A 14,761-nucleotide genomic window follows, 5' to 3' on the forward strand; every position below is an offset into this window, starting at 1 on the left:
CATCAGATGAAGGTTTAAACAGCAGATGCTTTAAAGCAGTGCGGTCATCAAGGTTACCAAAAATAGGAAATCTTTATTCACGGTGTAATAAATAAGAAAAATACAACAGAAAATGTTTCCCAGCTTTCAACAGCAGCAACGCGACCACTGTGTGTTTCCTAATGAGGGAAAGTGATTGTTGCCACGGCGATGCCCGACAGCTCGTCGATAAGTCACCTCAGCAGGTGGACAGCCGAGAGACCGTCACCGCCACAGAGAGCAAGGAGGAGGGTGGGCCTAACATGCAGATGTTTTCTGAGGTCCAGCTGTGCTTCACACTGCAGGCTGATCGTGGTGCTAATCATCGACACAAAGTCGTATCAGTGTGGCAGCAGCTCTCACTGGGCTCAGGAAAACAAGGGTAACGGAGGATAATGGCACAAACTCTCTGTGAAGTGAGTGGTTACAACAATTCATAACAGACGGAGCCTTCCCCAGCACATGCGTCCTATAAATGGCTAAAAGCCTGTCTTGCAAACGCCCTGAGAGTTTTCTGGCAGTTTCTACCAGACGTTCCAGCCAATTCGTGTTCGTCAGAGTCATGTTACCAAACCAAGCAGCGTTTCAGACGAGACATTACAAGTTCTAATTTCCTTTAAAAAGAACAGACTGTACTGAATGTTTTGGTGGTGGCCTCAGTGTGAGGCTCGAAGCACAGTTTATGGAACAACGCCTAAATATTAGGGGTGCAACGATACTCGTATCGATATTGAACCGTTCGATACAGTGCTTTCGGTTCGGTACGCATATGTATCGAACAATACAACATTTTTAATTTATTTTATCATGACAGCAGGTAGGGAACTATGACTTCCTGAAATCAATAATCATGTCCAGGTCTGAGAAGGTTTGTTTTTACAGACAAAAATAAGTCAGTTATTGAATAAAATCACTGTCGGGTTAATTCTAATGCACAGTATGCATCATCAGAACTGTTACAGTATGAACTGTGGCTAATCAGACAGAGGCGTAACCCTGGAGGTTGGAGGGTTCGTGCCTTGAACAGTCACACTTGTTTCAGTTTCATGAACTTTTCTTCAGGTTATCTGAGCCCTGCATTCTCAGATCTGAATGTTTCCTTGTGTTTTTGTGACTCTCTCTGTTTGCAGTTAATGACTTTGAATTCAGCTATCGGACCTGTTTTCTCCGTCTGCACTTCATCTCACTTTATTTCAGCGCTGTAATTACTTTCTCTGTTTCTCATCTCCCTCCTGATGAAATGTGTCTCTGTGACAGCAGGAAGTGCTGCGCTGTCACTGCCCCTCTTCATATTTCAGGTTGATTGTGATTCTCTTGGATTAAACGCTGTTTTTGAGACCTGCACAGATTGAATCTGTCATCCAGTCTGGTGCTCGGTCTCAGCCACACCCGGCCTCCACATCGAGTCCGTCTGTGCCCAGAACAGAGAAACGGTTGCTAATCCAACAGGTTTATTCAGTGTGTGGGAAACCTGCTCTTAGCGCCTATTTCTGCCCGTTTTCCATCTTTTACATGTTTTTATGTCTTTGAGGTCATCCTGCATCTCATGTTTTTCCTTTGTGTGAGAATGGGTCGTCTCCTTATGTTTGTTCATGTTTACTTTCTGCGTCTCTCTTACTTTACTGTTCTCCTCTTTACTGTTGGAGTGCGTCTCTAACCTCTGTAATGTCTCTGTAACCCACCTGCATCTCCTCATTTTTTGGCTGATCTGTTAATGTCTCCCATGAAAGGTGAGGAGGACCCAATAAAGAGAATTCCACTGAATCAGAATCAGTCAAGTATAAAAATCCGTCCTGTTTCTGAGTCTATTTCTGTGCGTCTGTTGTCTCAGAACTGTAATTAAATATGGATCTCACACATGGATCAGTTCATCTAAATATAAATGAAGTTAAAACAGGAGGGTGTGGATATAAATATTCTGACAGCTCCTCTGTTCTGTCTCAGGTTGGTACTGAGCATGTGCAGTCCACACTCGGACTGTTTTTGGATGAAACACGTCGACAGATTTGGCGTCAGCGTGGCTCACAGTCTGTTTTAACACTTTTGACTCTGATGGTGTGAAAAACATTTTCATGCTGCAGTTTCTTTAAACCTGCGATGGGAAGAGCTTCACACGTCAATCACGGCCTTTCATATGAAGTAAGCTTGACGGCGGTGCAGAGATTCAGATTCAGATCAGCTGACAAACATGTGAGCAAGAGGACAATCAGTTCAGTCCCAGAAACAGCTGATTCACTCTGAGCCTGCAGACGTCCTCGCATCACCGTGGCTTCAGCCAACTCCAACTCTGTCTCTTTGTCTTTTTGTTAGTGCTGTCAGTGTTAATCTCGTTAAAATGACGTTAACGCCAAAACCACATTAACGCAACAAATCGCCGTCAGCAAGTTAGCTCCGTTCGCCCCGTACGTGGGGCTGCGTGGCGTCAATGTGTTAGCGCAGTTAGCTCGTTAATACAGCCCCACGCACGGGGCGTTCCGTAAATTCGAGATTAACGCTGACAGCACTACTTTTTGTCTCTTTGTCCCTTTGTCTTATTGTCCCTTTGTCTTTTTGTGTCTTTATGCATATGTATCTTTATCGCTTTGTCTTTTTGTATCTTTGTCTTTTTGTTAGTGCTGTCAGTGTTAATCTCGTTAAAATGACGTTAACGCCAAAACCACATTAACGCAACAAATTGCCATCAGCGAGTTAGCTCTGTTGTCTTTTTGTCATTTTGTCTTTTCGTCTCTTTGTCCCTTTATGTCTTTCTCTCTTTTTCTTTTTGTCTCTTTGTCTTTTTGTTAGTGCTGTCAGTGTTAATCTTGTTAAAATGACATTAACGCCATAACCGCATTAACGCAACAAATTGCCGTCAGCGATTTTCTCTGTTCGCCCCGTTCGTGGGGCTGCGTGGCGTCAATGTGTTAGCGCAGTTAGCTCGTTAATGCAGCCCCACGCACGGGGCGGTCCGTAAATCCGAGATTAACGCTGACAGCACTACATTTCGTCTCTTTGTCTTTTTGTGTCTTTGTCTTTTTGTGTCTTTGTCTTTCTGTGTCTTTATGCATATGTGTCTTTATCACTTTGTCTTTTTGTCGTTTTGTCTTTTTGTGTCTTTGTACCTTTTTGTCTTTGTCTTTTTGTGTCTTTATTGCTTTGTCTTTTTGTCGTTTTGTCTCTTTGTCTTTTAGTCTCTTTGTGTCTTTTTGTGTCTTTGTCTTTTTGTGTCTTTATGCATATGTGTCTTTATCGCTTTGTCTTTTCGTCTCTTTGTCTTTTTGTGTCTTGTCTTTTTGTCTTTTTGTCTTTTTGTCTCTTTGTCTTTTTGTCTCTTTGTCTTTTAGTCTCTTTGTCTTTTTGTGTCTTTTTGTGTCTTTGTCTTTTTGTGTCTTTATGCATATGTGTCTTTATCGCTTTGTCTTTTTGTCGTTTTGTCTTTTTGTCTCTTTGTCTCTTTGTCCCTTTGTCTTTTTGTGTCTTTGTCTTTTTGTGTCTTTATACATATGTGTCAAGGCTCGGCTGTGTGGCAGGCAGGAGGAGGACCCAAACGCAAAACTCACAGACACGGGGATGAACTCAAAATCACAGCTTTAATGCTGGAGTGGCAGAACATAGGAAATACAAAACTAAACTGGGAAAAGTAAACTAACATACGCAGAGAGACACAGGGAGATCCACACAACATGAGGGACGACGTCACACTGAACAGAGGGAGACGCAGACAGAAATACACAGAGGGTTAACGAGGGAAGTGGGAACACACGGGGAACACAGGTGACACTGATAATCATAACGAGACAGGGCGGGGTGAACTGAACACTGACGGGAGAGGTGAAACAGGAAGTACAGGAGGAGAGAGAGCACGAGTAGAACACCAACGTAACAGGCAGGGGAGACATGGAATAAACACGAAAGGGGACGAGGGCTCATAAATACATAGAGGGCACACAGGGGGAAGAGAGGGCACGGGGAGAACTTAGACATAATGGGCAGGGGAAGCATGGAATAAAATACAAACATACAAGGAAACTAAGAACACTGGGCCAACATGGCCCAGGATCATGACAGTACCCCCCCCCCTCAAGGGCTGGCTCCAGACAGCCCAAACACAGAAAAACAAAACCAAACAGAAAACAACCCAGGGCGGGCGGCGGGGGCCCAGGACGGAGGGCCCGGAACAGAAAACAAAAGAGCACAGCAAACACCGGAGCCCAAGAAAATAACTCAAACACAGAGCAGTTCAGGGGGCCGACCATGCGGAAGGCAACGGCGGAGACGTGGAAACAGTTCCGGGGGCCGACCGTGCGGACGGCAACGGCGGCGTGGAAACAGCTCCGGGGGCCGACCGTGCGGACGGCAACGGCGGCGTGGAAACAAGTCCGGAGGCCGGCCGTGCGCAAGGCAACGGCGGCGACGCGGAAACAGTTCAGGAGGCCGGCCGTGCGCGAGGCAACGGCGGCGGTGAAGGAGACGACGGAGCAGTTCAGGAGGCCGACCGCGCGGGAGGCGGCGGCGACGATGACAGCGCTGGTCCGGGGGCCGGCCGCGCGGAAGGCGACGGCGGCCACTCGGGCGATGACGGCGCAGTTCAGGGGGCCGGCCGCGCGGAAGGCAGCGGCGGCGGCTCTCCAGTGTCAGGCGTACCGGCCGAGGCCCGGTGGGCACAGGACCAGTCAAGGCGGGACCAGGCGAAGCACAGGCTGAGGCTGCAGCAGACGAAGGCTCTGAGGAGGCTGCAGCAGACGAAGGCTCTGAGGAGGCTGCAGCAGACGAAGGCTCTGAGGCCGGGCCAGGCGGGGCTGCAGAGGCTGAGGCCGGGCCAGGCGAGGCTGCAGAGGCTGAGGCCGGGCCAGGCGAGGCTGCAGAGGCTGAGGCCGGGCCAGGCGAGGTTGCAGAGGCTGAGGCCGGGCCAGGCGAGGCTGCAGAGGCTGAGGCCGGGCCAGGCGAGGCTGCAGAGGCTGAGGCCGGGCCAGGCGAGGTTGCAGAGGCTGAGGCCGGGCCAGGCGAGGTTGCAGAGGCTGAGGCCGGGCCAGGCAATGACGAGGCGGTCGCAGATGGCGGCTGGACAGGCTCCTCGGGCCCTCCAGCTGATGCGGCGTGAGGCTGAACGGGCCCCTCGGACCCTCCAGCGGAGACAGGAGGCTGAACGGGCCCCTCGGACCCTCCAGCGGAGACAGGAGGCTGAACGGGCCCCTCGGACCCTCCAGCGGAGACAGGAGGCTGAACGGGCCCCTCGGACCCTCCAGCGGAGACGGGAGGCTGAACGGGCCCCTCGGACCCTCCAGCGGAGACCAAAACAACGCCAACAGGCATGAAGTCCTTCGGCCGACATGAGGACAACTGGCGCTGCACTGAGCACTGACTCTGCCCAGGCAATGCGAACATGGTGCAGTTCTTAGGGGGCTGCTTAAACTTCAGGGGTCCAGAATCAGCTGGTGACTGAGACCTAGCCTCTGGGGAAGCCCTGGAGTGGCAAACTGTGCCAACGGCGGCTAAACCATGGAAAGTACCCTGAGTAGAAATCCAGTTACCTCTCTGCATGGAGTGAATGAGCAAAACTGGCGACCCAGGAGACTGAGCGGAGAGTGGCTGCTGGGCAGCTAACTGAGCTGCTGGACACACGGGGACCTGAGCTGCTGGACACACGGGGACCTGAGCTGCTGGACACACGGGGACCTGAGCTGCTGGACACACGGGGACCTGAGCTGCTGGACACACGGGGACCTGAGCTGCTAACGGTGGAGAAGTAAATGACTGCACAGGGGACTGAACTGATGTCTGTAGTAACGGTGGTGGTGAGAGTGGAGTAGGTGGTGGAGTTAATGACTTCACAGGGGAATGAACTAGAGGTAGTGACGGTTGTGGTGCTGGTGGTTGAGTGGGTGACTGTGCTAAAGGAGGCTGCACTGGGGACAGCAGGGCTGCAGGAGACTGCACTGGGGACACTGGAGACTGCACTGGGGACACTGGAGACTGCACTGGGGACACTGGAGACTGCACTGGGGAAAGCAGAGCTGCAGGTGACTGCGCTAGAGACCGCAGTGATGGTTGTAGTGGAGGTGTGACGGGTGGAGGAGTGGCTGAAGTGGCTGCGGGTCGGGCGGCTAGTGGCTCAGCTACAGAGCATATTAACGGCAGGGCTATGGGTTGAATGACTGACTGAGTAGCAGCCTGAGTGGCTGGGTGAAGCGACGGTTGTGGTGGAAGAGAAACAGGTGGTAGTGTGGATGATGGAGCTAAGGGCGACTGAGTGGCAGACCGAACTGATGACTGAAGCGATGGTAGAGGTGAAAATGGAGCTTGTGGTGGAGTTAATGGCTGAGCTAGCGGGGACACAGGAGACTGAGCTGCGGGTGGCGGCGAGGGAGCTAACTGAGCTGCGGGTGGCGGCGAGGGAGCTAACTGAGCTGCGGGTGGCGGCGAGGGAGCTAACTGAGCTGCGGGTGGCGGCGAGGGAGCTAACGGAGCTGCGGGTGGCGGCGAGGGAGCTAACGGAGCTGCGGGTGGCGGCGAGGGAGCTAACGGAGCTGGAAGTAGCAGCGAGGGAGCCGACGGAGCTTCTGGCAGCACAGAAGGTGAATTAGAAGGCCGAATGTCCGGCTGTGGGGTGGCGCGTCGGCGGCGTGAATGCCGTTTCTTTTTTGATGATGGCTCTGACGGGCCGAGCGGCTCCACATCCGGCCCTTCAGGCAGGTGGGTAGTAGCAGCTGGGGGATGAAGGTGGAGCTCGTTGCGGATTAAATCCTGTTCGAGTGGGTGGAGCGCACTGAGTAGCCAGGGAAGACCAGAGAACAAGCGCTGTAGTCTGGTTTCCACAGCACGGCGAAATTCCTTTCCCTCATGTTCGAGCCACAGATGCAGGAGTCTTTCCACGGAGTAGATTATGTCCAGACGCAGTTCTTCTGGTGGGTTGAGTGCTGCTGGGTCCATATCTGGTGACGTCGTACTGTCAAGGCTCGGCTGTGTGGCAGGCAGGAGGAGGACCCAAACGCAAAACTCACAGACACGGGGATGAACTCAAAATCACAGCTTTAATGCTGGAGTGGCAGAACATAGGAAATACAAAACTAAACTGGGAAAAGTAAACTAACATACGCAGAGAGACACAGGGAGATCCACACAACATGAGGGACGACGTCACACTGAACAGAGGGAGACGCAGACAGAAATACACAGAGGGTTAACGAGGGAAGTGGGAACACACGGGGAACACAGGTGACACTGATAATCATAACGAGACAGGGCGGGGTGAACTGAACACTGACGGGAGAGGTGAAACAGGAAGTACAGGAGGAGAGAGAGCACGAGTAGAACACCAACGTAACAGGCAGGGGAGACATGGAATAAACACGAAAGGGGACGAGGGCTCATAAATACATAGAGGGCACACAGGGGGAAGAGAGGGCACGGGGAGAACTTAGACATAATGGGCAGGGGAAGCATGGAATAAAATACAAACATACAAGGAAACTAAGAACACTGGGCCAACATGGCCCAGGACCATGACAATATGTGTCTTTATTGCTTTGTCTTTTTGTCGTTTTGTCTTTTTGTCTCTTTGTCCCTTTGTCTTTTCGTCTCTTTGTCCCTTTGCCTTTTCGTCTCTTTGTCTTTTTGTGTCTTTGTCTTTTTGTGTCTTTATGCATATGTGTCTTTATCGCTTTGTCTTTTCGTCGTTTTGTCTTTTTGTGTCTTTATGCATATGTGTCTTTATCGCTTTGTCTTTTTGTCTCTTTGTCTTTTTGTGTCTTGTCTTTTTGTTGTTTTGTCTTTTTGTCTCTTTGTCTTTTTGTCTCTTTGTCTTTTAGTCTCTTTGTCTTTTTGTGTCTTTTTGTGTCTTTGTCTTTTTGTGTCTTTATGCATATGTGTCTTTATCGCTTTGTCTTTTTGTCGTTTTGTCTTTTTGTCTCTTTGTCCCTTTGTCTTTTTGTGTCTTTGTCTTTTTGTGTCTTTATGCATATGTGTCTTTATCGCTTTGTCTTTTTGTCTCTTTGTCCCTTTGTCTTTTTGTGTCTTTGTCTTTTTGTGTCTTTATGCATATGTGTCTTTATTGCTTTGTCTTTTTGTCGTTTTGTCTTTTTGTCTCTTTGTCCCTTTGTCTTTTCGTCTCTTTGTCCCTTTGCCTTTTCGTCTCTTTGTCTTTTTGTGTCTTTATGCATATGTGTCTTTATCGCTTTGTCTTTTCGTCGTTTTGTCTTTTTGTGTCTTTATGCATATGTGTCTTTATCGCTTTGTCTTTTCGTCTCTTTGTCTTTTTGTGTCTTGTCTTTTTGTCGTTTTGTCTTTTTGTCTCTTTGTCTTTTTGTCTCTTTGTCTTTTAGTCTCTTTGTCTTTTTGTGTCTTTTTGTGTCTTTTTGTGTCTTTTTGTGTCTTTGTCTTTTTGTGTCTTGTCTTTTTGTCGTTTTGTCTTTTTGTCTCTTTGTCTTTTTGTCTCTGTCTTTTTGTCTCTTTGTCTTTTTGTCTCTTTGTCTTTTTGTGTCTTTTTGTGTCTTTGTCTTTTTGTGTCTTTATGCATATGTGTCTTTATCGCTTTGTCTTTTTGTCGTTTTGTCTTTTTGTCTCTATGTCCCTTTGCGGCTTTGTCCTTTTGTCTCTTTGTGTCTCTGTCTCATGTCAGCTCCTCCCTTTTACACATCCTTGCTGTTACATTACGTCCCTCGGACTTTGCAGTGAAGTGTTTATTAAAGTCATGATTCTGTGACCTTTCCAACAAAATGAAATGCACAAAAATGTGTTTACCGTGTAAAACAATATCACAGTTACTTACAAATTCCAAGAAATGAATAGCAGTCACTCAAACTGATATACTTTATGGATTTCAAAGCAGCAGACATGTGCGGGCGTGTTTCTGCTCAGCCTTTAAAAATCCATCACAGCTGCTGGTTACAAATGTGTCTTTGGTGGTTTGGCATCCAAAAAACAAAACATGGACAGGTTCTCATCTGAGCACTCGATACAACTTGCCTCGTTCACCCACTCACACGAGCACGTTTTCTATGCTTTTCAGCTAACACACGCATCAGAGAGCAACCTGATGTAACATCTTAGCCAAGACATGGTGACTGGAGCAGACAGGGATTGAACCACCAACCTTCTGATCTGCAGATGACCTGCTCTGCCTTTACACTACCAAGATGTCCTGATGATGCGTCATGATCTCCCATCACACTTTTAAATCATAGCTGAAGTGTGACCTTTGATCTTCAGTCTTGTGCTGTTTAGCTTCTGCTGTGATTGGTGCAGTTTAACTCTTTTGACACAAAGCCACAGCTTCTCCACAAAGGTCAAAAAGGTCAAAGGTAATAAAGGTCATTTGACCCATCACTGCTGGGTTGCTGTTCCAGTCCAGTTCTTCTGATCAGGTGTGTTGGTATCAGAGATGGGTGTGACTTCCTGTCCCCAGGTGATCAGTGTTCAATTAGTTTCATATAAGTAAATGTATAAATAAATAACAGACATTCAGAAACTCTGTGCTGATGATGTCACAGAGGCGTGGCTCTGATTCTGAGCACAGACCAGTTTCACTAAATGGTGGTTATTAGGTATTAAATAGAGTTTCAGGTCTTTCTGTGTGCGAACATCTGTGAATCTCTGTGAGTTTATTTTAGATGCAAACTTCCTGTTCCCACAACGATCAGCTGATCAGAGCTCAGCTGACACCTTCATGATGAGTTTCTGCTCTCAGGTCCAACTGAATAAACCACAAAGGTCGAAGACTACACTCCCATCAGAGTCACAAAGACGCAGGAAGTGGGGTCACTACCCTATGATAGCCATTGTTTATATACAGTCTATGGTTTACATCAGTGAGTCAAAGCCTCCCCTGGTGGCCGTTGAAGGCACTGCAGGAAGGTCTGTTGGTACAGTGGGGCAAAACAGTATTTAGTCAGCCACCGATTGTGCAAGTTCCCCCACCTAAAATGATGACAGAGGTCAGTAATTTGCACCAGAGGTACACTTCAACTGTGAGAGACAGAATGTGAAAAAAAATCCATGAATCCACATGGTAGGATTTGTAAAGAATTTATTGGTAAATCAGGGTGGAAAATAAGTATTTGGTCAATAACAAAAATACAACTCAATACTTTGTAACATAACCTTTGTTGGCAATAACAGAGGTCAAACGTTTACTATAGGTCTTTACCAGGTTTGCACACACAGTAGCTGGTATTTTGGCCCATTCCTCCATGCAGATCTTCTCGAGAGCAGTGATGTTTTGGGGCTGTCGCCGAGCAACACGGACTTTCAACTCCCGCCACAGATTTTCTATGGGGTTGAGGTCTGGAGACTGGCTAGGCCACTCCAGGACTTTCAAATGCTTCTTACGGAGCCACTCCTTTGTTGCCCGGGCGGTGTGTTTTGGATCATTGTCATGTTGGAAGACCCAGCCTCGTTTCATCTTCAAAGTTCTCACTGATGGAAGGAGGTTTTGGCTCAAAATCTCACGATACATGGCCCCATTCATTCTGTCCTTAACACGGATCAGTCGTCCTGTCCCCTTGGCAGAAAAACAGCCCCATAGCATGATGTTTCCACCCCCATGCTTCACAGTAGGTATGGTGTTCTTGGGATGCAACTCAGTATTCTTCTTCCTCCAAACACGACGAGTTGAGTTTATACCAAAAAGTTCTACTTTGGTTTCATCTGACCACATGACATTCTCCCAATCCTCTGCTGTATCATCCATGTGCTCTCTGGCAAACTTCAGACGGGCCTGGACATGCACTGGCTTCAGCAGCGGAACACGTCTGGCACTGCGGGATTTGATTCCCTGCCGTTGTAGTGTGTTACTGATGGTGACCTTTGTTACTTTGGTCCCAGCTCTCTGCAGGTCATTCACCAGGTCCCCCCGTGTGGTTCTGGGATCTTTGCTCACCGTTCTCATGATCATTTTGACCCCACGGGATGCGATCTTGCGTGGAGCCCCAGATCGAGGGAGATTATCAGTGGTCTTGTATGTCTTCCATTTTCTGATGATTGCTCCCACAGTTGATTTTTTCACACCAAGCTGCTTGCCTATTGTAGATTCACTCTTCCCAGTCTGGTGCAGGTCTACAATACTTTTCCTGGTGTCCTTCGAAAGCTCTTTGGTCTTGGCCATGGCGGAGTTTGGAGTCTGACTGTTTGAGGCTGTGGACAGGTGTCTTTTATACAGATGATGAGTTCAAACAGGTGCCATTCATACAGGTAACGAGTGGGGGACAGAAAAGCTTCTTACAGAAGACGTTACAGGTCTGTGAGAGCCAGAGATTTTCCTTGTTTGAGGTGACCAAATACTTATTTTCCACCCTGATTTACCAATAAATTCTTTACAAATCCTACCATGTGGATTCATGGATTTTATTTTCACATTCTGTCTCTCACAGTTGAAGTGTACCTCTGGTGCAAATTACTGACCTCTGTCATCATTTTAAGTGGGGGAACTTGCACAATCGGTGGCTGACTAAATACATTTTTGCCCCACTGTATGTGTAACATATTCTTTTTCCTTCTTTGACTAGTCGTTGATCCTCAGCTTGTTGCGTCTCGTTGTTAGCTTGAAACTTAATTTGTCGGTAAACCTGTGAATGAAAGGAAACACTTTTTCCCGCTCGAACGACGATCAGCGGCACGTCTGAAGTTAGTTAGTTTTAGTGTCTGTGATCAGTGCCTTTGGTCAGTGCCTGTGATCAGTGTCTGTGATCAGTACCTGTGGTCAGTGTCTGTGATCAGTACCTGTGGTCAGTGTCTGTGGTCAGTGTCTGTGATCAGTACCTGTGGTCAGTGTCTGTGGTCAGTGTCTGTGATCAGTACCTGTGGTCAGTGTCTGTGATCAGTGTCTGTGGTCAGTACCTGTGGTCAGTACCTGTGGTCAGTGCCTTTGGTCAGTGCCTGTGATCAGTGTCTGTGGTCAGTACCTGTGGTCAGTGTCTGTGGTCAGTGTCTGTGGTCAGTACCTGTGGTCAGTGTCTGTGATCAGTGCTGTGGTCAGTATCTGTGGTCAGTACCTGTGGTCAGTGTCTGTGGTCAATGCCTGTGATCAGTACCTGTCGTCAGTGTCTGTGATCAGTGTCTGTGATCAATGCCTGTGGTCAGTGTCTGTGGTCAGTGCCTGTGATCAGTGTCTTTGGTCAGTGCCTGTGATCAGTGTCTGTGGTCAGTGCCTGTGATCAGTGTCTTTGGTCAGTACCTGTGGTCAGTGTCTGTGATCAGTGCCTGTGATCAGTGTCTGTGGTCAGTACCTGTGGTCAGTGTCTGTGATCAGTGCCTTTGGTCAGTGCCTGTGATCAGTGTCTGTGATCAGTGTCTGTGGTCAGTGCCTGTGGTCAGTGCCTGTGGTCAGTGCCTGTGGTCAGTGTCTGTGATCAGTTCCTGTGATCAGTGTCTGTGGTCAGTGTCTGTGGTCAATGCCTGTGATCAGTACCTGTCGTCAGTGTCTGTGATCAGTGTCTGTGGTCAGTGCCTGTGATCAGTACCTGTGGTCAGTGTCTGTGATCAGTGTCTGTGATCAATGTCTGTGATCAGTGTCTGTGGTCAGTACCTGTGGTCAGTACATGTGGTCAGTGCCTGTGGTCAGTGTCTGTGATCAGTGCCTTTGGTCAGTGCCTGTGATCAGTGTCTGTGATCAGTGTCTGTGGTCAGTACCTGTGGTCAGTGCCTGTGATCAGTGCCTGTGGTCAGTGTCTGTGATCAGTGCCTTTGGTCAGTGTCTGTGATCAGTGTCTTTGGTCAGTGTCTGTGGTCAGTGCCTGTGGTCAGTGTCTGTAATCAGTGTCTGTGGTCAGTGTCTGTGATCAGTACCTGTGATCAGTGCCTGTGGTCAGTGTCTGTGATCAGTGTCTGTGATCAGTATCTGTGATCAGTGCCTGTGGTCAGTGCCTGTGGTCAGTGTCTGTGATCAGTGTCTGTGATCAGTGTCTGTGATCAGTACCTGTGTCAGTGTCTGTGATCAGTGTCTTTGATCAGTATCTGTGATCAGTGTCTGTGGTCAGTGTCTTTGGTCATTACCTGTGTCAGTGTCTGTGATCAGTGTCTGTGGTCAGTGCCTGTGGTCAGTGTCTGTAATCAGTGTCTGTGGTCAGTGTCTGTGATCAGTGCCTGCGGTCAGTGTCTGTGGTCAGTCAGGTCTGCTTCCATTAACTCAAACAGAGCTGCAAACGAGTGCGAGAGAGTTGCAGCACCCACCTGTAGCTGCCATTATAAAGGCACAGTCAAAAGACCACAGACGCACACACACACACACACACACACACACACACACACACACACACACACACACACGCTCTCCACAGGTCTGTGGGTCTGAATGGTCTCGGGGATCAAACATGACCATGCTCCTCGGGGTGAAACCTTCTAACATATGAAACGGTTGCTATCACAAGGCGACATTGTTGCTACAATGTCACAGAAATTAGAAGCTGATGTTTTGTGCCAATGGAAACGACACGGCGAGGTCCACGGCTCACCTCGCTGCACCACCCTGAACCCTGCTGCTCTGCACCCACAGGACGCCTGACAGGCACGATTCAGGTAGAATGAGATTGACAGGAAGTTGGACTCACCCTGCAGCGGCAGCAGGTGATGTCGGCGCACTCTTGCTTGGCGGCAGCAGGTTTGGCGTCGGGGTCACCGCCTGCACTGAACAGACACTTTCCTGCATGAACAAGTTGTTGCCATCCTCTTGTTGCACTCCGAGACGCAGACAGCAGAATGCAGGCGTCTGACTGGATGCTGATGTCTTTATTTTGCTTTTTGGGTTTTATTCCGGTGGCAGGGAGAGGAAAGCGTCTTTCTTCTCCTCTCGTCTCTGCTGTTCTGCACGCGCCGCGCCTTCTCTCCCCTCTGCCTGCCTGCCTCTCACAACAACTGCGAGGAGGAGGAGGATGCTGACTGGTGCTGGCTGTGTCTCGTTGCCCATGGCAACCCGTTGCTATAGCAATGGACCCGAGCTCACTGGGAGATGGAGCTGACGATGAAGACTGGGGGAGACCTACAGAGGGTCGGAGAGGAGCCGGGTTTGTTTACATTTAAGTTCAGACTCTGCTGACGACCTGCGAGCTCAGGCAGTCTGACACAGAGAGTCCGCTCAGGCTGCACCCATCAGCGGGAGCAGGAGGACGGTTAAAGGGTCTCTGATGGGCGGAGACTAACGCCACCATGTGACAGGAAGAAGACGCTGGAAACAAACTTCAACTGAGCAAACTTCTGGTGTGACCCGTCCACAGCTCAAAGTCCATCACTGATCTGCTGCTGCAGTCTGGAAATGTCCTGATGTTCACGCTCAGCCACCCATGAGCTGCAGCCACGCCACGACCTTTGAACTCTGAGCTTACCGACATCCAGTTAGCGCCGCTCTCCTGGATCCATCTGTCTGCCTCTGGCTCATGCTCACTCACACACACACACACACAGATGAGACAAACTTTCTGCTCTCTGCACAGCTGAAGAACCTTTAACTCGTGAACGCCCTCTGGTGGAGGAAAGCTGCAATCACACTTAAACATCCAATCACTGTGCAGCGTTTCTCTGTCAGCAATCAGCTGATTGTAATGAGTGGAACACACAACAGCCACAGACATACAAAGCTAACCCAGGATCTAAGCCACACCTGCTGCACATGCACTCAGGTAATCAGCAATGACACAGAAGCGCCACCCGGTGGTTTGAGATGGAAACTCAAACCGGATCTCTTAATCTGCTAGAGCAGACATGCTCACTAAACTCTGTCCCCAGCTGAAGCAGTGTGAGCGTGCTCAGAAAACACAGTTCTGTGGTGATGATCGAC

At 49.0% G+C, this 14,761-nt stretch overlaps 1 long non-coding RNA gene across 1 annotated transcript in view; it reads right to left on the bottom strand.

Annotated features, from left to right (window-relative positions):
• Positions 1 to 13,840, bottom strand: part of LOC146548450 (uncharacterized) — a 38,969-nt gene extending 25,129 nt beyond the window's left edge. Inside the window, exon 1 of the long non-coding RNA XR_014890432.1 lies at positions 13,539 to 13,840. This is a non-coding gene — a long non-coding RNA (uncharacterized LOC146548450). The remainder of the gene's footprint in view (positions 1 to 13,538) is intronic.
• Between the last annotated feature and the right edge of the window lie 921 nt (positions 13,841 to 14,761).

This window comes from Mchenga conophoros, linkage group LG22 (assembly GCF_057382185.1).
Source record: "Mchenga conophoros isolate Kocher_MC1m ecotype Shallow Benthic linkage group LG22, M_conophoros_male_GT1.1, whole genome shotgun sequence".
NCBI lineage: Eukaryota > Metazoa > Chordata > Actinopteri > Cichliformes > Cichlidae > Mchenga > Mchenga conophoros.